Source organism: Sus scrofa, chromosome 5 (genome assembly GCF_054392235.1).
Source record: "Sus scrofa isolate SSC_HxYL_T2T_F1_AM1 chromosome 5, Sscrofa_HxYL_maternal_Yorkshire_Landrace_v2.0, whole genome shotgun sequence".
NCBI classification, from domain to species: Eukaryota; Metazoa; Chordata; class Mammalia; order Artiodactyla; family Suidae; genus Sus; species Sus scrofa.
In genome coordinates, this window is record NC_139387.1 from 46,304,349 (window position 1) to 46,327,575 (window position 23,227).

Genomic DNA, 23,227 nt, shown 5'->3' on the forward strand with positions numbered 1-23,227 from the left:
ACCCGGTGGGACATCGGGCCCGGGCCCAAGACACCCGGGACAGCAGGTCGACCGCGGGCCCTTGGACCCAAACTCGAGTCGCTTGGGAGAGTGGGTCGACACTGCGGGCACTCGGGCATTGGCCGAATGGGCACGGGAAAGCTGGCAGACCCCGCAGGACCCCGGCCACGGGCCCGAGTCGCCAAAGACATCAGGTCGACCTCGCGGGCAGTCGGACACGAGCGTGAGGACGCCGGGAATGCTGGTCAACCCCGTGGGCAGTCCCACCGAAGCATGTGTCGCCAGGGTCATCTGGTCGAACCCGTGGGCTCTCGGACACGGGCCCGTGTCACCCGGAGCTGGTCGTCACCGCGGGCATTCGGGCAAGGCCCGAGTCTTCCGGTACGCCTGTTCGACACCGCGGGCCCTGCGACCAGGGCCCAAGTCGCCCGGGGCAGCTGATCCATGCAGCGGGACATCTGGCACGGGCCCGAGGCGCCTGGGACAGCTGGTCGACCATGGGACCTGGGACCCGAACCGAGTCACGCGGGAGAGTTTGTGGACACCGCGGGCCCTCGAGCACCGGCCCGAGTCGCCCAATACAGGTGGTCGAACCCGCGGGCCCTAGGACCTGGGCCCGAGTCCCCAGGGACCGCTGGTCGACCCCGGGGTCCATCAGACTCACGTGTGAGTCCCCTGGCACAGCTGTTCGACACCCAGGCCCTCAGGCACGGTCTCGAGTCGCCCGGGACAGCTGGTCAACACCGAGGGATTTCGGACACGGGCCCCAGGCGCCAGGGACTGCTGGTTGACCCCGCGGGCCATCAGAACAGGGCCTGAGTCGCGCGGGCCTGCTGGTGGACCGCGCGGGCCTTTGGACCCGGGCCAATATCGCCCGGGACATATGGTCGACCCCACGGGCCGTCGGACTCGAGTGCGATCTCCGGGGACACCTGGTCGAACCCACGTGCCCTCGGACACAGGCCCGAGTGCCTGGGACAGCTGGTCGACCACGCGGGCCTTCAGACTCGGGCCCGAGTCCACCTGGACAGCTGGTCGACCCGGCGGGCCCTCGGACGCGGGCCCGAGTCCCCCGGGACAGCCTGTCGACAACGCATGCCCGTGGACCCGGGCCCGAGTCCCCCGGGACAGGTGGGCGACCCTGTGGGACCTCAGACCCGGGCCCGAGTTCCCTGGGAAAGCTGGTTGATACCGCGAGCATTCAGACCCAGGCCCGAGTCACCCGGGACATTTGGTCGAAACCGTGGGCCCTCGGAATCAGGCCGGAGTCGCCCGGGACAGCTGGTCGACCCCGCAGGTCCTCGGGCACGGGCCCGAGGCGCCAGGGAGGCCTGGTCGACACCGCGTGCCTCCGACCAGGGCCCGAGTTGCCCGGGACTGCTGGTCGACCCCGCGTGCACTCGGTCCCAAGCGCGAGTCACCAGGGACAGCTGGTTGACCCCGCGGGCCTTCAGACACGGGCCCGAGTTGCCCGGGACGCCTGTTTGACACCATGCTCCCTCCGACCAGGCCCCAGTCGCCCAGGACAGCTGGTCGACCCCACGTAACCTAGGACGCAAGCGCGAGTGGTCCGGGACATCTGGTTGACACCGCAGGGCCTTGGGCCTGGGCCCGAGTCGCCCGGGACCCCTGGTCGACCCTGCAGGCCCTCGCACCCGGGCCCGAGTTGCCAAAACATCGGGGCGACCTCGTGGAACCTCGGACACGAGCGCGAGTCACCCAGGACTGCTGGTCCACCCTGCGGGCACTCGGACCAAAGCACGAATCACAGGGAAAACTGGTCGACCCCGTGGGCCTTCAGGAACGGGCCCGAGCCTCCGGGACAGCCTTTCGAGCCCGCAGGCCCTCGGAGCCGAACCCAAGTCAGCCAGGACAGCTGGTCGACCCCGCGGGCCTTAGGACCGAAGCGCCAGTCCCCCGGGACATCTGGTCGACACCGCGAGGCCTCGGGAATGGGCCCGAGTCGCCCAGGACAGCTGTTCGACACCGTGGGCTCTCGGACATTGGCCCTAGTCGCCCGGGACGCCTGTTCGACACCCCGCTCCGTCCGACCAGGGCCCAAGTCCCCCGGGACAGCTGGTCGACCCTGGAGGATATCAGACACAGGCCCGAGTCGACCGGGAGATTTGGACGACACCGCGGGTTCTCGGGACCAGCCCGAGTCGCCCGGGAAAGGTTGTGGAACCCGCGGGCCCTCGGACATGGGCCCGACGTCCCCGGGACAGCTGGTCGACCCAGGGGGACATCGGGCACGGGCCCGAGTCGCCCGGTACAGATGGTCGACCGCAGGACCTCGGACACGGGCCCAAGTCACGCGGGTCTGCTGGTCGATCCCGCGGGCCCTCGGTCCCGGGCCCGAATGGCCAAAGACATCGGGTCGACCTCACGGGCCCTCGGACACAAGCGCGTGTTGCCCGGGACTGCTGGTCAACCCCGCGGGAACACGGACCCCAGCGTGAGTGGCCAGGGATAGCTGGTCGAACACGCGGGCCTTCAGACACGGGTCCGAGTCGCCCGGGGCAACTGGTGGATGCGGCTGGTCTTCGGGCCTGGGTAGAGTTCCCCGGGACAGCTGGTCGACACCACGGGATCCTGGACCCGGGCCTGAGTCCCCCTGGACAACTGGTCGACCCCGCGTGACATCTGGCACATGCCCAAGTCACCCGGGAAAGCAGGTAGGCTGCGGGACCTCGGACCCGAACTTGAGTCGCCTGGGAAAGGTGGTCCATACCACGGTCCCTCGGGCACAGGCCGGAGACGCCCGGGAAAGTCGGGCGACCCCAAGGGCCTTTGGACACAGGGCCAAAGTCGCCCGGGTCAGCTGGTCGACCCCGCGGTCCGTCGGTCCAAAGCGCGAGTGTCCCAGGAGAGCTGTGTGACACCGTGGGCCCTCGGAGCCAGGCCGGAGTCGCCTGGGACGTCTGGTTGACCCCGCGGGGCATCGGGCATGTGCTCGACTCGCCCTGGAGATCTGGTCGACCCCGCAGGCCCTCGGACTCGAGTGCGAGTCGCCCGGGACCCCTGGTGGACCCTGCGGGCCCTCGGACCCGGGCCCGAGGGCCTGGAACATCTGGTCGACACCGTGGGCCCTCGGACACGGGCCCGAGTCACGCGGGATAGCTGATCAATAATGCCGGGCCTCGGAACCGGGCCCGAGGTGCCCGAGACAGCTGGTCGACACCCCGGGCCCTGGGGCACGTGCCCGAGTCGCCCCGGAGAGCTGGTCGACCCCGCGGGCCATCGGACCCGAGCGCGATTTGCCCGGAAGAGCTTGTCGAACACATGGGCCCTCGGACCCAGGCCCGAGTGACCCGGGATGGCTGGGCAACACCGCGGTCCCTCCGACCTGAACCCGAATCGCCCGGGACACCTGGTAGACCCGGTGGGACATCGGGCACGGGCCCAAGACACCCGGGACAGCAGGTCGACCGCGGGCCCTTGGACCCAAACTCGAGTCGCTTGGGAGAGTGGGTCGACACTGCGGGCACTCGGGCATTGGCCGAATGGGCACGGGAAAGCTGGCAGACCCCGCAGGACCCCGGCCACGGGCCCGAGTCGCCAAAGACATCAGGTCGACCTCGCGGGCAGTCGGACACGAGCGCGAGGACGCCGGGAATGCTGGTCAACCCCGTGGGCAGTCCCACCGAAGCATGTGTCGCCAGGGTCATCTGGTCGAACCCGTGGGCCCTCGGACACGGGCCCGCGTCACCCGGAGGTGGTCGTCACCGCGGGCATTCGGGCAAGGCCCGAGTCTTCCGGGACGCCTGTTCGACACCGCGGGCCCTGCGACCAGGGCCCAAGTCGCCCGGGGCAGCTGATCCATGCAGCGGGACATCTGGCACGGGCCCGAGGCGCCTGGGACAGCTGGTCGACCATGGGACCTGGGACCCGAACCGAGTCGCGCGGGAGAGTTTGTGGACACCGCGGGCCCTCGAGCACCGGCCCGAGTCGCCCAATACAGGTGGTCGAACCCGCGGGCCCTAGGACCTGGGCCCGAGTCCCCAGGGACCGCTGGTCGACCCCGGGGTCCATCAGACTCACGTGTGAGTCCCCTGGCACAGCTGTTCGACACCCAGGCCCTCAGGCACGGTCTCGAGTCGCCCGGGACAGCTGGTCAACACCGAGGGATTTCGGACACGGGCCCCAGGCGCCAGGGACTGCTGGTTGACCCCGCGGGCCATCAGAACAGGGCCTGAGTCGCGCGGGCCTGCTGGTGGACCGCGCGGGCCTTTGGACCCGGGCCAATATCGCCCGGGACATATGGTCGACCCCACGGGCCGTCGGACTCGAGTGCGATCTCCGGGGACACCTGGTCGAACCCACGTGCCCTCGGACACAGGCCCGAGTGCCTGGGACAGCTGGTCGACCACGCGGGCCTTCAGACTCGGGCCCGAGTCCACCTGGACAGCTGGTCGACCCGGCGGGCCCTCGGACGCAGGCCCGAGTCCCCCGGGACAGCCTGTCGACAACGCATGCCCATGGACCCGGGCCCGAGTCCCCCGGGACAGGTGGGCGACGCTGTGGGACCTCAGACACGGGCCCGAGTTCCCTGGGAAAGCTGGTTGATACCGCGAGCATTCAGACCCAGGCCCGAGTCACCCGGGACATTTGGTCGAAACCGTGGGCCCTCGGAATCAGGCCGGAGTCGCCCGGGACAGCTGGTCGACCCCGCAGGTCCTCGGGCACGGGCCCGAGGCGCCAGGGAGGCCTGGTCGACACCGCGTGCCTCCGACCAGGGCCCGAGTTGCCCGGGACTGCTGGTCGACCCCGCGTGCACTCGGTCCCAAGCGCGAGTCACCAGGGACAGCTGGTTGACCCTGCGGGCCTTCAGACACGGGCCCGAGTTGCCCGGGACGCCTGTTTGACACCATGCTCCCTCCCACCAGGCCCCAGTCGCCCAGGACAGCTGGTCGACCCCACGTAACCTAGGACGCAAGCGCGAGTGGTCCGGGACATCTGGTTGACACCGCAGGGCCTTGGGCCTGGGCCCGAGTCGCCCGGGACACCTGGTCGACCCTGCAGGCCCTCGCACCCGGGCCCGAGTTGCCAAAACATCGGGGCGACCTCGTGGAACCTCGGACACGAGCGCGAGTCACCCAGGACTGCTGGTCCACCCTGCGGGCACTCGGACCAAAGCACGAATCACAGGGAAAACTGGTCGACCCCGTGGGCCTTCAGGAACGGGCCCGAGCCTCCGGGACAGCCTTTCGAGCCCGCAGGCCCTCGGAGCCGAACCCAAGTCAGCCAGGACAGCTGGTCGACCCCGCGGGCCTTAGGACCGAAGCGCCAGTCCCCCGGGACATCTGGTCGACACCGCGAGGCCTCGGGAATGGGCCCGAGTCGCCCAGGACAGCTGTTCGACCCCGTGGGCTCTCGGACATTGGCCCTAGTCGCCCGGGACGCCTGTTCGACACCCCGCTCCGTCCGACCAGGGCCCAAGTCCCCCGGGACAGCTGGTCGACCCTGGAGGATATCAGACACAGGCCCGAGTCGACCGGGAGATTTGGACGACACCGCGGGCCCTCGGGACCAGCCCGAGTCGCCCGGGAAAGGTTGTGGAACCCGCGGGCCCTCGGACATGGGCCCGACGTCCCCGGGACAGCTGGTCGACCCAGGGGGACATCGGGCACGGGCCCGAGTCGCCCGGTACAGATGGTCGACCGCAGGACCTCGGACACGGGCCCAAGTCACGCGGGTCTGCTGGTCGATCCCGCGGGCCCTCGGTCCCGGGCCCGAATGGCCAAAGACATCGGGTCGACCTCCCGGGCCCTCGGACACAAGCGCGTGTTGCCCGGGACTGCTGGTCAACCCCGCGGGAACACGGACCCCAGCGTGAGTGGCCAGGGATAGCTGGTCGAACACGCGGGCCTTCAGACACGGGTCCGAGTCGCCCGGGGCAACTGGTGGATGCGGCTGGTCTTCGGGCCTGGGTAGAGTTCCCCGGGACAGCTGGTCGACACCACGGGATCCTGGACCCGGGCCTGAGTCCCCCTGGACAACTGGTCGACCCCGCGTGACATCTGGCACATGCCCAAGTCACCCGGGAAAGCAGGTAGGCTGCGGGACCTCGGACCCGAACTTGAGTCGCCTGGGAGAGGTGGTCCATACCACGGTCCCTCGGGCACAGGCCGGAGACGCCCGGGAAAGTCGGGCGACCCCAAGGGCCTTGGGACACATTGCCAAAGTTGCCCGGGTCAGCTGGTCGACCCCGCGGTCCGTCGGTCCAAAGCGCGAGTGTCCCAGGAGAGCTGTGTGACACCGTGGGCCCTCGGAGCCAGGCCGGAGTCGCCTGGGACGTCTGGTTGACCCCGCGGGGCATCGGGCATGTGCTCGACTCGCCCTGGAGATCTGGTCGACCCCGCAGGCCCTCGGACTCGAGTGCGAGTCGCCCGGGACCCCTGGTGGACCCTGCGGGCCCTCGGACCCGGGCCCGAGTGCCTGGAACATCTGGTCGACACCGTGGGCCCTCGGACACGGGCCCGAGTCACGCGGGATAGCTGATCAATAATGCCGGGCCTCGGAACCGGGCCCGAGGTGCCCGAGACAGCTGGTCGACACCCCGGGCCCTGGGGCACGTGCCCGAGTCGCCCCGGAGAGCTGGTCGACCCCGCGGGCCATCGGACCCGAGCGCGATTTGCCCGGAAGAGCTTGTCGAACACATGGGCCCTCGGACCCAGGCCCGAGTGACCCGGGATGGCTGGGCAACACCGCGGTCCCTCCGACCTGAACCCGAATCGCCCGGGACACCTGGTAGACCCGGTGGGACATCGGGCCCGGGCCCAAGACACCCGGGACAGCAGGTCGACCGCGGGCCCTTGGACCCAAACTCGAGTCGCTTGGGAGAGTGGGTCGACAGTGCGGGCACTCGGGCATTGGCCGAAAGGGCACGGGAAAGCTGGCAGACCCCGCAGGACCCCGGCCACGGGCCCGAGTCGCCAAAGACATCAGGTCGACCTCGCGGGCAGTCGGACACGAGCGCGAGGACGCCGGGAATGCTGGTCAACCCCGTGGGCAGTCCCACCGAAGCATGTGTCGCCAGGGTCATCTGGTCGAACCCGTGGGCCCTCGGACACGGGCCCGTGTCACCCGGAGCTGGTCGTCACCGCGGGCATTCGGGCAAGGCCCGAGTCTTCCGGGACGCCTGTTCGACACCGCGGGCCCTGCGACCAGGGCCCAAGTCGCCCGGGGCAGCTGATCCATGCAGCGGGACATCTGGCACGGGCCCGAGGCGCCTGGGACAGCTGGTCGACCATGGGACCTGGGACCCGAACCGAGTCGCGCGGGAGAGTTTGTGGACACCGCGGGCCCTCGAGCACCGGCCCGAGTCGCCCAATACAGGTGGTCGAACCCGCGGGCCCTAGGACCTGGGCCCGAGTCCCCAGGGACCGCTGGTCGACCCCGGGGTCCATCAGACTCACGTGTGAGTCCCCTGGCACAGCTGTTCGACACCCAGGCCCTCAGGCACGGTCTCGAGACGCCCGGGACAGCTGGTCAACACCGAGGGATTTCGGACACGGGCCCCAGGCGCCAGGGACTGCTGGTTGACCCCGCGGGCCATCAGAACAGGGCCTGAGTCGCGCGGGCCTGCTGGTGGACCGCGCGGGCCTTTGGACCCGGGCCAATATCGCCCGGGACATATGGTCGACCCCACGGGCCGTCGGACTCGAGTGCGATCTCCGGGGACACCTGGTCGAACCCACGTGCCCTCGGACACAGGCCCGAGTGCCTGGGACAGCTGGTCGACCACGCGGGCCTTCAGACTCGGGCCCGAGTCCACCTGGACAGCTGGTCGACCCGGCGGGCCCTCGGACGCGGGCCCGAGTCCCCCGGGACAGCCTGTCGACAACACATGCCTGTGGACCCGGGCCCGAGTCCCCCGGGACAGGTGGGCGACCCTGTGGGACCTCAGACCCGGGCCCGAGTTCCCTGGGAAAGCTGGTTGATACCGCGAGCATTCAGACCCAGGCCCGAGTCACCCGGGACATTTGGTCGAAACCGTGGGCCCTCGGAATCAGGCCGGAGTCGCCCGGGACAGCTGGTCGACCCCGCAGGTCCTCGGGCCCGGGCCCGAGGCGCCAGGGAGGCCTGGTCGACACCGCGTGCCTCCGACCAGGGCCCGAGTTGCCCGGGACTGCTGGTCGACCCCGCGTGCACTCGGTCCCAAGCGCGAGTCACCAGGGACAGCTGGTTGACCCCGCGGGCCTTCAGACACGGGCCCGAGTTGCCCGGGACGCCTGTTTGACACCATGCTCCCTCCCACCAGGCCCCAGTCGCCCAGGACAGCTGGTCGACCCCACGTAACCTAGGACGCAAGCGCGAGTGGTCCGGGACATCTGGTTGACACCGCAGGGCCTTGGGCCTGGGCCCGAGTCGCCCGGGACACCTGGTCGACCCTGCAGGCCCTCGCACCCGGGCCCGAGTTGCCAAAACATCGGGGCGACCTCGTGGAACCTCGGACACGAGCGCGAGTCACCCAGGACTGCTGGTCCACCCTGCGGGCACTCGGACCAAAGCACGAATCACAGGGAAAACTGGTCGACCCCGTGGGCCTTCAGGAACGGGCCCGAGCCTCCGGGACAGCCTTTCGAGCCCGCAGGCCCTCGGAGCCGAACCCAAGTCAGCCAGGACAGCTGGTCGACCCCGCGGGCCTTAGGACCGAAGCGCCAGTCCCCCGGGACATCTGGTCGACACCGCGAGGCCTCGGGAATGGGCCCGAGTCGCCCAGGACAGCTGTTCGACCCCGTGGGCTCTCGGACATTGGCCCTAGTCGCCCGGGACGCCTGTTCGACACCCCGCTCCGTCCGACCAGGGCCCAAGTCCCCCGGGACAGCTGGTCGACCCTGGAGGATATCAGACACAGGCCCGAGTCGACCGGGAGATTTGGACGACACCGCGGGCCCTCGGGACCAGCCCGAGTCGCCCGGGAAAGGTTGTGGAACCCGCGGGCCCTCGGACATGGGCCCGACGTCCCCGGGACAGCTGGTCGACCCAGGGGGACATCGGGCACGGGCCCGAGTCGCCCGGTACAGATGGTCGACCGCAGGAACTCGGACACGGGCCCAAGTCACGCGGGTCTGCTGGTCGATCCCGCGGGCCCTCGGTCCCGGGCCCGAATGGCCAAAGACATCGGGTCGACCTCACGGGCCCTCGGACACAAGCGCGTGTTGCCCGGGACTGCTGGTCAACCCCGCGGGAACACGGACCCCAGCGTGAGTGGCCAGGGATAGCTGGTCGAACACGCGGGCCTTCAGACACGGGTCCGAGTCGCCCGGGGCAACTGGTGGATGCGGCTGGTCTTCGGGCCTGGGTAGAGTTCCCCGGGACAGCTGGTCGACACCACGGGATCCTGGACCCGGGCCTGAGTCCCCCTGGACAACTGGTCGACCCCGCGTGACATCTGGCACATGCCCAAGTCACCCGGGAAAGCAGGTAGGCTGCGGGACCTCGGACCCGAACTTGAGTCGCCTGGGAGAGGTGGTCCATACCACGGTCCCTCGGGCACAGGCCGGAGACGCCCGGGAAAGTCGGGCGACCCCAAGGGCCTTTGGACACAGGGCCAAAGTCGCCCGGGTCAGCTGGTCGACCCCGCGGTCCGTCGGTCCAAAGCGCGAGTGTCCCAGGAGAGCTGTGTGACACCGTGGGCCCTCGGAGCCAGGCCGGAGTCGCCTGGGACGTCTGGTTGACCCCGCGGGGCATCGGGCATGTGCTCGACTCGCCCTGGAGATCTGGTCGACCCCGCAGGCCCTCGGACTCGAGTGCGAGTCGCCCGGGACCCCTGGTGGACCCTGCGGGCCCTCGGACCCGGGCCCGAGGGCCTGGAACATCTGGTCGACACCGTGGGCCCTCGGACACGGGCCCGAGTCACGCGGGATAGCTGATCAATAATGCCGGGCCTCGGAACCGGGCCCGAGGTGCCCGAGACAGCTGGTCGACACCCCGGGCCCTGGGGCACGTGCCCGAGTCGCCCCGGAGAGCTGGTCGACCCCGCGGGCCATCGGACCCAAGCGCGATTTGCCCGGAAGAGCTTGTCGAACACATGGGCCCTCGGACCCAGGCCCGAGTGACCCGGGATGGCTGGGCAACACCGCGGTCCCTCCGACCTGAACCCGAATCGCCCGGGACACCTGGTAGACCCGGTGGGACATCGGGCCCGGGCCCAAGACACCCGGGACAGCAGGTCGACCGCGGGCCCTTGGACCCAAACTCGAGTCGCTTGGGAGAGTGGGTCGACAGTGCGGGCACTCGGGCATTGGCCGAATGGGCACGGGAAAGCTGGCAGACCCCGCAGGACCCCGGCCACGGGCCCGAGTCGCCAAAGACATCAGGTCGACCTCGCGGGCAGTCGGACACGAGCGCGAGGACGCCGGGAATGCTGGTCAACCCCGTGGGCAGTCCCACCGAAGCATGTGTCGCCAGGGTCATCTGGTCGAACCCGTGGGCCCTCGGACACGGGCCCGTGTCACCCGGAGCTGGTCGTCACCGCGGGCATTCGGGCAAGGCCCGAGTCTTCCGGGACGCCTGTTCGACACCGCGGGCCCTGCGACCAGGGCCCAAGTCGCCCGGGGCAGCTGATCCATGCAGCGGGACATCTGGCACGGGCCCGAGGCGCCTGGGACAGCTGGTCGACCATGGGACCTGGGACCCGAACCGAGTCGCGCGGGAGAGTTTGTGGACACCGCGGGCCCTCGAGCACCGGCCCGAGTCGCCCAATACAGGTGGTCGAACCCGCGGGCCCTAGGACCTGGGCCCGAGTCCCCAGGGACCGCTGGTCGACCCCGGGGTCCATCAGACTCACGTGTGAGTCCCCTGGCACAGCTGTTCGACACCCAGGCCCTCAGGCACGGTCTCGAGTCGCCCGGGACAGCTGGTCAACACCGAGGGATTTCGGACACGGGCCCCAGGCGCCAGGGACTGCTGGTTGACCCCGCGGGCCATCAGAACAGGGCCTGAGTCGCGCGGGCCTCTGGTGGACCGCGCGGGCCTTTGGACCCGGGCCAATATCGCCCGGGACATATGGTCGACCCCACGGGCCGTCGGACTCGAGTGCGATCTCCGGGGACACCTGGTCGAACCCACGTGCCCTCGGACACAGGCCCGAGTGCCTGGGACAGCTGGTCGACCACGCGGGCCTTCAGACTCGGGCCCGAGTCCACCTGGACAGCTGGTCGACCCGGCGGGCCCTCGGACGCGGGCCCGAGTCCCCCGGGACAGCCTGTCGACACCACATGCCCGTGGACCCGGGCCCGAGTCCCCCGGGACAGGTGGGCGACCCTGTGGGACCTCAGACCCGGGCCCGAGTTCCCTGGGAAAGCTGGTTGATACCGCGAGCATTCAGACCCAGGCCCGAGTCACCCGGGACATTTGGTCGAAACCGTGGGCCCTCGGAATCAGGCCGGAGTCGCCCGGGACAGCTGGTCGACCCCGCAGGTCCTCGGGCCCGGGCCCGAGGCGCCAGGGAGGCCTGGTCGACACCGCGTGCCTCCGACCAGGGCCCGAGTTGCCCGGGACTGCTGGTCGACCCCGCGTGCACTCGGTCCCAAGCGCGAGTCACCAGGGACAGCTGGTTGACCCCGCGGGCCTTCAGACACGGGCCCGAGTTGCCCGGGACGCCTGTTTGACACCATGCTCCCTCCCACCAGGCCCCAGTCGCCCAGGACAGCTGGTCGACCCCACGTAACCTAGGACGCAAGCGCGAGTGGTCCGGGACATCTGGTTGACACCGCAGGGCCTTGGGCCTGGGCCCGAGTCGCCCGGGACACCTGGTCGACCCTGCAGGCCCTCGCACCCGGGCCCGAGTTGCCAAAACATCGGGGCGACCTCGTGGAACCTCGGACACGAGCGCGAGTCACCCAGGACTGCTGGTCCACCCTGCGGGCACTCGGACCAAAGCACGAATCACAGGGAAAACTGGTCGACCCCGTGGGCCTTCAGGAACGGGCCCGAGCCTCCGGGACAGCCTTTCGAGCCCGCAGGCCCTCGGAGCCGAACCCAAGTCAGCCAGGACAGCTGGTCGACCCCGCGGGCCTTAGGACCGAAGCGCCAGTCCCCCGGGACATCTGGTCGACACCGCGAGGCCTCGGGAATGGGCCCGAGTCGCCCAGGACAGCTGTTCGACCCCGTGGGCTCTCGGACATTGGCCCTAGTCGCCCGGGACGCCTGTTCGACACCCCGCTCCGTCCGACCAGGGCCCAAGTCCCCCGGGACAGCTGGTCGACCCTGGAGGATATCAGACACAGGCCCGAGTCGACCGGGAGATTTGGACGACACCGCGGGCCCTCGGGACCAGCCCGAGTCGCCCGGGAAAGGTTGTGGAACCCGCGGGCCCTCGGACATGGGCCCGACGTCCCCGGGACAGCTGTTGGACCCAGGGGGACATCGGGCACGGGCCCGAGTCGCCCGGTACAGATGGTCGACCGCAGGACCTCGGACACGGGCCCAAGTCACGCGGGTCTGCTGGTCGATCCCGCGGGCCCTCGGTCCCGGGCCCGAATGGCCAAAGACATCGGGTCGACCTCACGGGCCCTCGGACACAAGCGCGTGTTGCCCGGGACTGCTGGTCAACCCCGCGGGAACACGGACCCCAGCGTGAGTGGCCAGGGATAGCTGGTCGAACACGCGGGCCTTCAGACACGGGTCCGAGTCGCCCGGGGCAACTGGTGGATGCGGCTGCTCTTCGGGCCTGGGTAGAGTTCCCCGGGACAGCTGGTCGACACCACGGGATCCTGGACCCGGGCCTGAGTCCCCCTGGACAACTGGTCGACCCCGCGTGACATCTGGCACATGCCCAAGTCACCCGGGAAAGCAGGTAGGCTGCGGGACCTCGGACCCGAACTTGAGTCGCCTGGGAGAGGTGGTCCATACCACGGTCCCTCGGGCACAGGCCGGAGACGCCCGGGAAAGTCGGGCGACCCCAAGGGCCTTTGGACACAGGGCCAAAGTCGCCCGGGTCAGCTGGTCGACCCCGCGGTCCGTCGGTCCAAAGCGCGAGTGTCCCAGGAGAGCTGTGTGACACCGTGGGCCCTCGGAGCCAGGCCGGAGTCGCCTGGGACGTCTGGTTGACCCCGCGGGGCATCGGGCATGTGCTCGACTCGCCCTGGAGATCTTTTCGATCCCGCAGGCCCTCGGACTCAAGTGCGAGTCGCCCGGGACCCCTGGTGGACCCTGCGGGCCCTCGGACCCGGGCCCGAGGGCCTGGAACATCTGGTCGACACCATGGGCCCTCGGACACGGGCCCGAGTCACGCGGGATAGCTGATCAATAATGCCGGGCCTCGGAACCGGGCCCGAGGTGCCCGAGACAGCTGGTCGACACCCCGGGCCCTGGGGCACGTGCCCGAGTCGCCCCGGAGAGCTGGTCGACCCCGCGGGCCATCGGACCCGAGCGCGATTTGCCCGGAAGAGCTTGTCGAACACATGGGCCCTCGGACCCAGGCCCGAGTGACCCGGGATGGCTGGGCAACACCGCGGTCCCTCCGACCTGAACCCGAATCGCCCGGGACACCTGGTAGACCCGGTGGGACATCGGGCCCGGGCCCAAGACACCCGGGACAGCAGGTCGACCGCGGGCCCTTGGACCCAAACTCGAGTCGCTTGGGAGAGTGGGTCGACACTGCGGGCACTCGGGCATTGGCCGAATGGGCACGGGAAAGCTGGCAGACCCCGCAGGACCCCGGCCACGGGCCCGAGTCGCCAAAGACATCAGGTCGACCTCGCGGGCAGTCGGACACGAGCGCGAGGACGCCGGGAATGCTGGTCAACCCCGTGGGCAGTCCCACCGAAGCATGTGTCGCCAGGGTCATCTGGTCGAACCCGTGGGCCCTCGGACACGGGCCCGTGTCACCCGGAGCTGGTCGTCACCGCGGGCATTCGGGCAAGGCCCGAGTCTTCCGGGACGCCTGTTCGACACCGCGGGCCCTGCGACCAGGGCCCAAGTCGCCCGGGGCAGCTGATCCATGCAGCGGGACATCTGGCACGGGCCCGAGGCGCCTGGGACAGCTGCTCGACCATGGGACCTGGGACCCGAACCGAGTCGTGCGGGAGAGTTTGTGGACACCGCGGGCCCTCGAGCACCGGCCCGAGTCGCCCAATACAGGTGGTCGAACCCGCGGGCCCTAGGACCTGGGCCCGAGTCCCCAGGGACCGCTGGTCGACCCCGGGGTCCATCAGACTCACGTGTGAGTCCCCTGGCACAGCTGTTCGACACCCAGGCCCTCAGGCACGGTCTCGAGTCGCCCGGGACAGCTGGTCAACACCGAGGGATTTCGGACACGGGCCCCAGGCGCCAGGGACTGCTGGTTGACCCCGCGGGCCATCAGAACAGGGCCTGAGTCGCGCGGGGCTGCTGGTGGACCGCGCGGGCCTTTGGACCCGGGCCAATATCGCCCGGGACATATGGTCGACCCCACGGGCCGTCGGACTCGAGTGCGATCTCCGGGGACACCTGGTCGAACCCACGTGCCCTCGGACACAGGCCCGAGTGCCTGGGACAGCTGGTCGACCACGCGGGCCTTCAGACTCGGGCCCGAGTCCACCTGGACAGCTGGTCGACCCGGCGGGCCCTCGGACGCGGGCCCGAGTCCCCCGGGACAGCCTGTCGACAACGCATGCCCGTGGACCCGGGCCCGAGTCCCCCGGGACAGGTGGGCGACCCTGTGGGACCTCAGACCCGGGCCCGAGTTCCCTGGGAAAGCTGGTTGATACCGCGAGCATTCAGACCCAGGCCCGAGTCACCCGGGACATTTGGTCGAAACCGTGGGCCCTCGGAATCAGGCCGGAGTCGCCCGGGACAGCTGGTCGACCCCGCAGGTCCTCGGGCACGGGCCCGAGGCGCCAGGGAGGCCTGGTCGACACCGCGTGCCTCCGACCAGGGCCCGAGTTGCCCGGGACTGCTGGTCGACCCCGCGTGCACTCGGTCCCAAGCGCGAGTCACCAGGGACAGCTGGTTGACCCCGCGGGCCTTCAGACACGGGCCCGAGTTGCCCGGGACGCCTGTTTGACACCATGCTCCCTCCGACCAGGCCCCAGTCGCCCAGGACAGCTGGTCGACCCCACGTAACCTAGGACGCAAGCGCGAGTGGTCCGGGACATCTGGTTGACACCGCAGGGCCTTGGGCCTGGGCCCGAGTCGCCCGGGACACCTGGTCGACCCTGCAGGCCCTCGCACCCGGGCCCGAGTTGCCAAAACATCGGGGCGACCTCGTGGAACCTCGGACACGAGCGCGAGTCACCCAGGACTGCTGGTCCACCCTGCGGGCACTCGGACCAAAGCACGAATCACAGGGAAAACTGGTCGACCCCGTGGGCCTTCAGGAACGGGCCCGAGCCTCCGGGACAGCCTTTCGAGCCCGCAGGCCCTCGGAGCCGAACCCAAGTCAGCCAGGACAGCTGGTCGACCCCGCGGGCCTTAGGACCGAAGCGCCAGTCCCCCGGGACATCTGGTCGACACCACGAGGCCTCGGGAATGGGCCCGAGTCGCCCAGGACAGCTGTTCGACCCCGTGGGCTCTCGGACATTGGCCCTAGTCGCCCGGGACGCCTGTTCGACACCCCGCTCCGTCCGACCAGGGCCCAAGTCCCCCGGGAGAGCTGGTCGACCCTGGAGGATATCAGACACAGGCCCGAGTCGACCGGGAGATTTGGACGACACCGCGGGCCCTCGGGACCAGCCCGAGTCGCCCGGGAAAGGTTGTGGAACCCGCGGGCCCTCGGACATGGGCCCGACGTCCCCGGGACAGCTGGTCGACCCAGGGGGACATCGGGCACGGGCCCGAGTCGCCCGGTACAGATGGTCGACCGCAGGACCTCGGACACGGGCCCAAGTCACGCGGGTCTGCTGGTCGATCCCGCGGGCCCTCGGTCCCGGGCCCGAATGGCCAAAGACATCGGGTCGACCTCACGGGCCCTCGGACACAAGCGCGTGTTGCCCGGGACTGCTGGTCAACCCCGCGGGAACACAGACCCCAGCGTGAGTGGCCAGGGATAGCTGGTCGAACACACGAGCCTTCAGACACGGGTCCGAGTCGCCCGGGGCAACTGGTGGATGCGGCTGGTCTTCGGGCCTGGGTAGAGTTCCCCGGGACAGCTGGTCGACACCACGGGATCCTGGACCCGGGCCTGAGTCCCCCTGGACAACTGGTCGACCCCGCGTGACATCTGGCACATGCCCAAGTCACCCGGGAAAGCAGGTAGGCTGCGGGACCTCGGACCCGAACTTGAGTCGCCTGGGAGAGGTGGTCCATACCACGGTCCCTCGGGCACAGGCCGGAGACGCCCGGGAAAGTCGGGCGACCCCAAGGGCCTTTGGACACAGGGCCAAAGTCGCCCGGGTCAGCTGGTCGACCCCGCGGTCCGTCGGTCCAAAGCGCGAGTGTCCCAGGAGAGCTGTGTGACACCGTGGGCCCTCGGAGCCAGGCCGGAGTCGCCTGGGACGTCTGGATGACCCCGCGGGGCATCGGGCATGTGCTCGACTCGCCCTGGAGATCTGGTCGACCCCGCAGGCCCTCGGACTCGAGTGCGAGTCGCCCGGGACCCCTGGTGGACCCTGCGGGCCCTCGGACCCGGGCCCGAGGGCCTGGAACATCTGGTCGACACCGTGGGCCCTCGGACACGGGCCCGAGTCACGCGGGATAGCTGATCAATAATGCCGGGCCTCGGAACCGGGCCCGAGGTGCCCGAGACAGCTGGTCGACACCCCGGGCCCTGGGGCACGTGCCCGAGTCGCCCCGGAGAGCTGGTCGACCCCGCGGGCCATCGGACCCGAGCGCGATTTGCCCGGAAGAGCTTGTCGAACACATGGGCCCTCGGACCCAGGCCCGAGTGACCCGGGATGGCTGGGCAACACCGCGGTCCCTCCGACCTGAACCCGAATCGCCCGGGACACCTGGTAGACCCGGTGGGACATCGGGCCCGGGCTCAAGACACCCGGGACAGCAGGTCGACCGCGGGCCCTTGGACCCAAACTCGAGTCGCTTGGGAGAGTGGGTCGACACTGCGGGCACTCGGGCATTGGCCGAATGGGCACGGGAAAGCTGGCAGACCCCGCAGGACCCCGGCCACGGGCCCGAGTCGCCAAAGACATCAGGTCGACCTCGCGGGCAGTCGGACACGAGCGCGAGGACGCCGGGAATGCTGGTCAACCCCGTGGGCAGTCCCACCGAAGCATGTGTCGCCAGGGTCATCTGGTCGAACCCGTGGGCCCTCGGACACGGGCCCGTGTCACCCGGAGCTGGTCGTCACCGCGGGCATTCGGGCAAGGCCCGAGTCTTCCGGGACGCCTGTTCGACACCGCGGGCCCTGCGACCAGGGCCCAAGTCGCCCGGGGCAGCTGATCCATGCAGCGGGACATCTGGCACGGGCCCGAGGCGCCTGGGACAGCTGCTCGACCATGGGACCTGGGACCCGAACCGAGTCGTGCGGGAGAGTTTGTGGACACCGCGGGCCCTCGAGCACCGGCCCGAGTCGCCCAATACAGGTGGTCGAACCCGCGGGCCCTAGGACCTGGGCCCGAGTCCCCAGGGACCGCTGGTCGACCCCGGGGTCCATCAGACTCACGTGTGAGTCCCTGGCACAGCTGTTCGACACCCAGGCCCTCAGGCACGGTCTCGAGTCGCCCGGGACAGCTGGTCAACACCGAGGGATTTCGGACACGGGCCCCAGGCGCCAGGGACTGCTGGTTGACCCCGCGGGCCATCAGAACAGGGCCTGAGTCGCGCGGGCCTGCTGGTGGACCGCGCGGGCCTTTGGACCCGGGCCAATATCGCCCGGGACATATGGTCGACCCCACGGGCCGTCGGACTCGAGTGCGATCTCCGGGGACACCTGGTCGAACCCACGTGCCCTCGGACACAGGCCCGAGTGCCTGGGACAGCTGGTCGACCACGCAGGCCTTCAGACTCGGGCCCGAGTCCACCTGGACAGCTGGTCGACCCGGCGGGCCCTCGGACGCGGGCCCGAGTCCCCCGGGACAGCCTGTCGACACCGCATGCCCGTGGACCCGGGCCCGAGTCCCCCGGGACAGGTGGGCGACCCTGTGGGACCTCAGACCCGGGCCCGAGTTCCCTGGGAAAGCTGGTTGATACCGCGAGCATTCAGACCCAGGCCCGAGTCACCCGGGACATTTGGTCGAAACCGTGGGCCCTCGGAATCAGGCCGGAGTCGCCCGGGACAGCTGGTCGACCCCGCAGGTCCTCGGGCACGGGCCCGAGGCGCCAGGGTGGCCTGGTCGACACCGCAGTGCCTCCGACCAGGGCCCGAGTTGCCCGGGACTGCTGGTCGACCCCGCGTGCACTCGGTCCCAAGCGCGAGTCACCAGGGACAGCTGGTTGACCCCGCGGGCCTTCAGACACGGGCCCGAGTTGCCCGGGACGCCTGTTTGACACCATGCTCCCTCCGACCAGGCCCCAGTCGCCCAGGACAGCTGGTCGACCCCACGTAACCTAGGACGCAAGCGCGAGTGGTCCGGGACATCTGGTTGACACCGCAGGGCCTTGGGCCTGGGCCCGAGTCGCCCGGGACACCTGGTCGACCCTGCAGGCCCTCGCACCCGGGCCCGAGTTGCCAAAACATCGGGGCGACCTCGTGGAACCTCGGACACGAGCGCGAGTCACCCAGGACTGCTGGTCCACCCTGCGGGCACTCGGACCAAAGCACGAATCACAGGGAAAACTGGTCGACCCCGTGGGCCTTCAGGAGCGGGCCCGAGCCTCCGGGACAGCCTTTCGAGCCCGCAGGCCCTCGGAGCCGAACCCAAGTCAGCCAGGACAGCTGGTCGACCCCGCGGGCGTTAGGACCGAAGCGCCAGTCCCCCGGGACATTTGGTCGACACCACGAGGCCTCGGGAATGGGCCCGAGTCCCCCAGGACAGCTGTTCGACCCCGTGGGCTCTCGGACATTGGCCCTAGTCGCCCGGGACGCCTGTTCGACACCCCGCTCCGTCCGACCAGGGCCCAAGTCCCCCGGGAGAGCTGGTCGACCCTGGAGGATATCAGACACAGGCCCGAGTCGACCGGGAGATTTGGACGACACCGCGGGCCCTCGGGACCAGCCCGAGTCGCCCGGGAAAGGTTGTGGAACCCGCGGGCCCTCGGACATGGGCCCGACGTCCCCGGGACAGCTGGTCGACCCAGGGGGACATCGGGCACGGGCCCGAGTCGCCCGGTACAGATGGTCGACCGCAGGACCTCGGACACGGGCCCAAGTCACACGGGTCTGCTGGTCGATCCCGCGGGCCCTCGGTCCCGGGCCCGAATGGCCAAAGACATCGGGTCGACCTCACGGGCCCTCGGACACAAGCGCGTGTTGCCCGGGACTGCTGGTCAACCCCGCGGGAACACGGACCCCAGCGTGAGTGGCCAGGGATAGCTGGTCGAACACGCGGGCCTTCAGACACGGGTCCGAGTCGCCCGGGGCAACTGGTGGATGCGGCTGGTCTTCGGGCCTGGGTAGAGTTCCCCGGGACAGCTGGTCGACACCACGGGATCCTGGACCCGGGCCTGAGTCCCCCTGGACAACTGGTCGACCCCGCGTGACATCTGGCACATGCCCAAGTCACCCGGGAAAGCAGGTAGGCTGCGGGACCTCGGACCCGAACTTGAGTCGCCTGGGAGAGGTGGTCCATACCACGGTCCCTCGGGCACAGGCCGGAGACGCCCGGGAAAGTCGGGCGACCCCAAGGGCCTTTGGACACAGGGCCAAAGTCGCCCGGGTCAGCTGGTCGACCCCGCGGTCCGTCGGTCCAAAGCGCGAGTGTCCCAGGAGAGCTGTGTGACACCGTGGGCCCTCGGAGCCAGGCCGGAGTCGCCTGGGACGTCTGGTTGACCCCGCGGGGCATCGGGCATGTGCTCGACTCGCCCTGGAGATCTGGTCGATCCCGCAGGCCCTCGGACTCGAGTGCGAGTCGCCCGGGACCCCTGGTGGACCCTGCGGGCCCTCGGACCCGGGCCCGAGGGCCTGGAACATCTGGTCGACACCGTGGGCCCTCGGACACGGGCCCGAGTCACGCGGGATAGCTGATCAATAATGCCGGGCCTCGGAACCGGGCCCGAGGTGCCCGAGACAGCTGGTCGACACCCCGGGCCCTGGGGCACGTGCCCGAGTCGCCCCGGAGAGCTGGTCGACCCCGCGGGCCATCGGACCCGAGCGCGATTTGCCCGGAAGAGCTTGTCGAACACATGGGCCCTCGGACCCAGGCCCGAGTGACCCGGGATGGCTGGGCAACACCGCGGTCCCTCCGACCTGAACCCGAATCGCCCGGGACACCTGGTAGACCCGGTGGGACATCGGGCCCGGGCCCAAGACACCCGGGACAGCAGGTCGACCGCGGGCCCTTGGACCCAAACTCGAGTCCCTTGGGAGAGTGGGTCGACAGTGCGGGCACTCGGGCATTGGCCGAATGGGCACGGGAAAGCTGGCAGACCCCGCAGGACCCCGGCCACGGGCCCGAGTCGCCAAAGACATCAGGTCGACCTCGCGGGCAGTCGGACACGAGCGCGAGGACGCCGGGAATGCTGGTCAACCCCGTGGGCAGTCCCACCGAAGCATGTGTCGCCAGGGTCATCTGGTCGAACCCGTGGGCCCTCGGACACGGGCCCGTGTCACCCGGAGCTGGTCGTCACCGCGGGCATTCGGGCAAGGCCCGAGTCTTCCGGGACGCCTGTTCGACACCGCGGGCCCTGCGACCAGGGCCCAAGTCGCCCGGGGCAGCTGATCCATGCAGCGGGACATCTGGCACGGGCCCGAGGCGCCTGGGACAGCTGGTCGACCATGGGACCTGGGACCCGAACCGAGTCGCGCGGGAGAGTTTGTGGACACCGCGGGCCCTCGAGCACCGGCCCGAGTCGCCCAATACAGGTGGTCGAACCCGCGGGCCCTAGGACCTGGGCCCGAGTCCCCAGGGACCGCTGGTCGACCCCGGGGTCCATCAGACTCACGTGTGAGTCCCCTGGCACAGCTGTTCGACACCCAGGCCCTCAGGCACGGTCTCGAGTCGCCCGGGACAGCTGGTCAACACCGAGGGATTTCGGACACGGGCCCCAGGCGCCAGGGACTGCTGGTTGACCCCGCGGGCCATCAGAACAGGGCCTGAGTCGCGCGGGCCTGCTGGTGGACCGCGCGGGCCTTTGGACCCGGGCCAATATCGCCCGGGACATATGGTCGACCCCACGGGCCGTCGGACTCGAGTGCGATCTCCGGGGACACCTGGTCGAACCCACGTGCCCTCGGACACAGGCCCGAGTGCCTGGGACAGCTGGTCGACCACGCGGGCCTTCAGACTCGGGCCCGAGTCCACCTGGACAGCTGGTCGACCCGGCGGGCCCTCGGACGCGGGCCCGAGTCCCCCGGGACAGCCTGTCGACAACGCATGCCCGTGGACCCGGGCCCGAGTCCCCCGGGACAGGTGGGCGACCCTGTGGGACCTCAGACCCGGGCCCGAGTTCCCTGGGAAAGCTGGTTGATACCGCGAGCATTCAGACCCAGGCCCGAGTCACCCGGGACATTTGGTCGAAACCGTGGGCCCTCGGAATCAGGCCGGAGTCGCCCGGGACAGCTGGTCGACCCCGCAGGTCCTCGGGCACGGGCCCGAGGCGCCAGGGTGGCCTGGTCGACACCGCAGTGCCTCCGACCAGGGCCCGAGTTGCCCGGGACTGCTGGTCGACCCCGCGTGCACTCGGTCCCAAGCGCGAGTCAGCAGGGACAGCTGGTTGACCCCGCGGGCCTTCAGACACGGGCCCGAGTTGCCCGGGACGCCTGTTTGACACCATGCTCCCTCCGACCAGGCCCCAGTCGCCCAGGACAGCTGGTCGACCCCACGTAACCTAGGACGCAAGCGCGAGTGGTCCGGGACATCTGGTTGACACCGCAGGGCCTTGGGCCTGGGCCCGAGTCGCCCGGGACACCTGGTCGACCCTGCAGGCCCTCGCACCCGGGCCCGAGTTGCCAAAACATCGGGGCGACCTCGTGGAACCTCGGACACGAGCGCGAGTCACCCAGGACTGCTGGTCCACCCTGCGGGCACTCGGACCAAAGCACGAATCACAGGGAAAACTGGTCGACCCCGTGGGCCTTCAGGAACGGGCCCGAGCCTCCGGGACAGCCTTTCGAGCCCGCAGGCCCTCGGAGCCGAACCCAAGTCAGCCAGGACAGCTGGTCGACCCCGCGGGCCTTAGGACCGAAGCGCCAGTCCCCCGGGACATCTGGTCGACACCACGAGGCCTCGGGAATGGGCCCGAGTCGCCCAGGACAGCTGTTCGACCCCGTGGGCTCTCGGACATTGGCCCTAGTCGCCCGGGACGCCTGTTCGACACCCCGCTCCGTCCGACCAGGGCCCAAGTCCCCCGGGACAGCTGGTCGACCCTGGAGGATATCAGACACAGGCCCGAGTCGACCGGGAGATTTGGACGACACCGCGGGCCCTCGGGACCAGCCCGAGTCGCCCGGGAAAGGTTGTGGAACCCGCGGGCCCTCGGACATGGGCCCGACGTCCCCGGGACAGCTGTTGGACCCAGGGGGACATCGGGCACGGGCCCGAGTCGCCCGGTACAGATGGTCGACCGCAGGACCTCGGACACGGGCCCAAGTCACGCGGGTCTGCTGGTCGATCCCGCGGGCCCTCGGTCCCGGGCCCGAATGGCCAAAGACATCGGGTCGACCTCACGGGCCCTCGGACACAAGCGCGTGTTGCCCGGGACTGCTGGTCAACCCCGCGGGAACACAGACCCCAGCGTGAGTGGCCAGGGATAGCTGGTCGAACACGCGGGCCTTCAGACACGGGTCCGAGTCGCCCGGGGCAACTGGTGGATGCGGCTGGTCTTCGGGCCTGGGTAGAGTTCCCCGGGACAGCTGGTCGACACCACGGGATCCTGGACCCGGGCCTGAGTCCCCCTGGACAACTGGTCGACCCCGCGTGACATCTGGCACATGCCCAAGTCACCCGGGAAAGCAGGTAGGCTGCGGGACCTCGGACCCGAACTTGAGTCGCCTGGGAGAGGTGGTCCATACCACGGTCCCTCGGGCACAGGCCGGAGACGCCCGGGAAAGTCGGGCGACCCCAAGGGCCTTTGGACACAGGGCCAAAGTCGCCCGGGTCAGCTGGTCGACCCCGCGGTCCGTCGGTCCAAAGCGCGAGTGTCCCAGGAGAGCTGTGTGACACCGTGGGCCCTCGGAGCCAGGCCGGAGTCGCCTGGGACGTCTGGATGACCCCGCGGGGCATCGGGCATGTGCTCGACTCGCCCT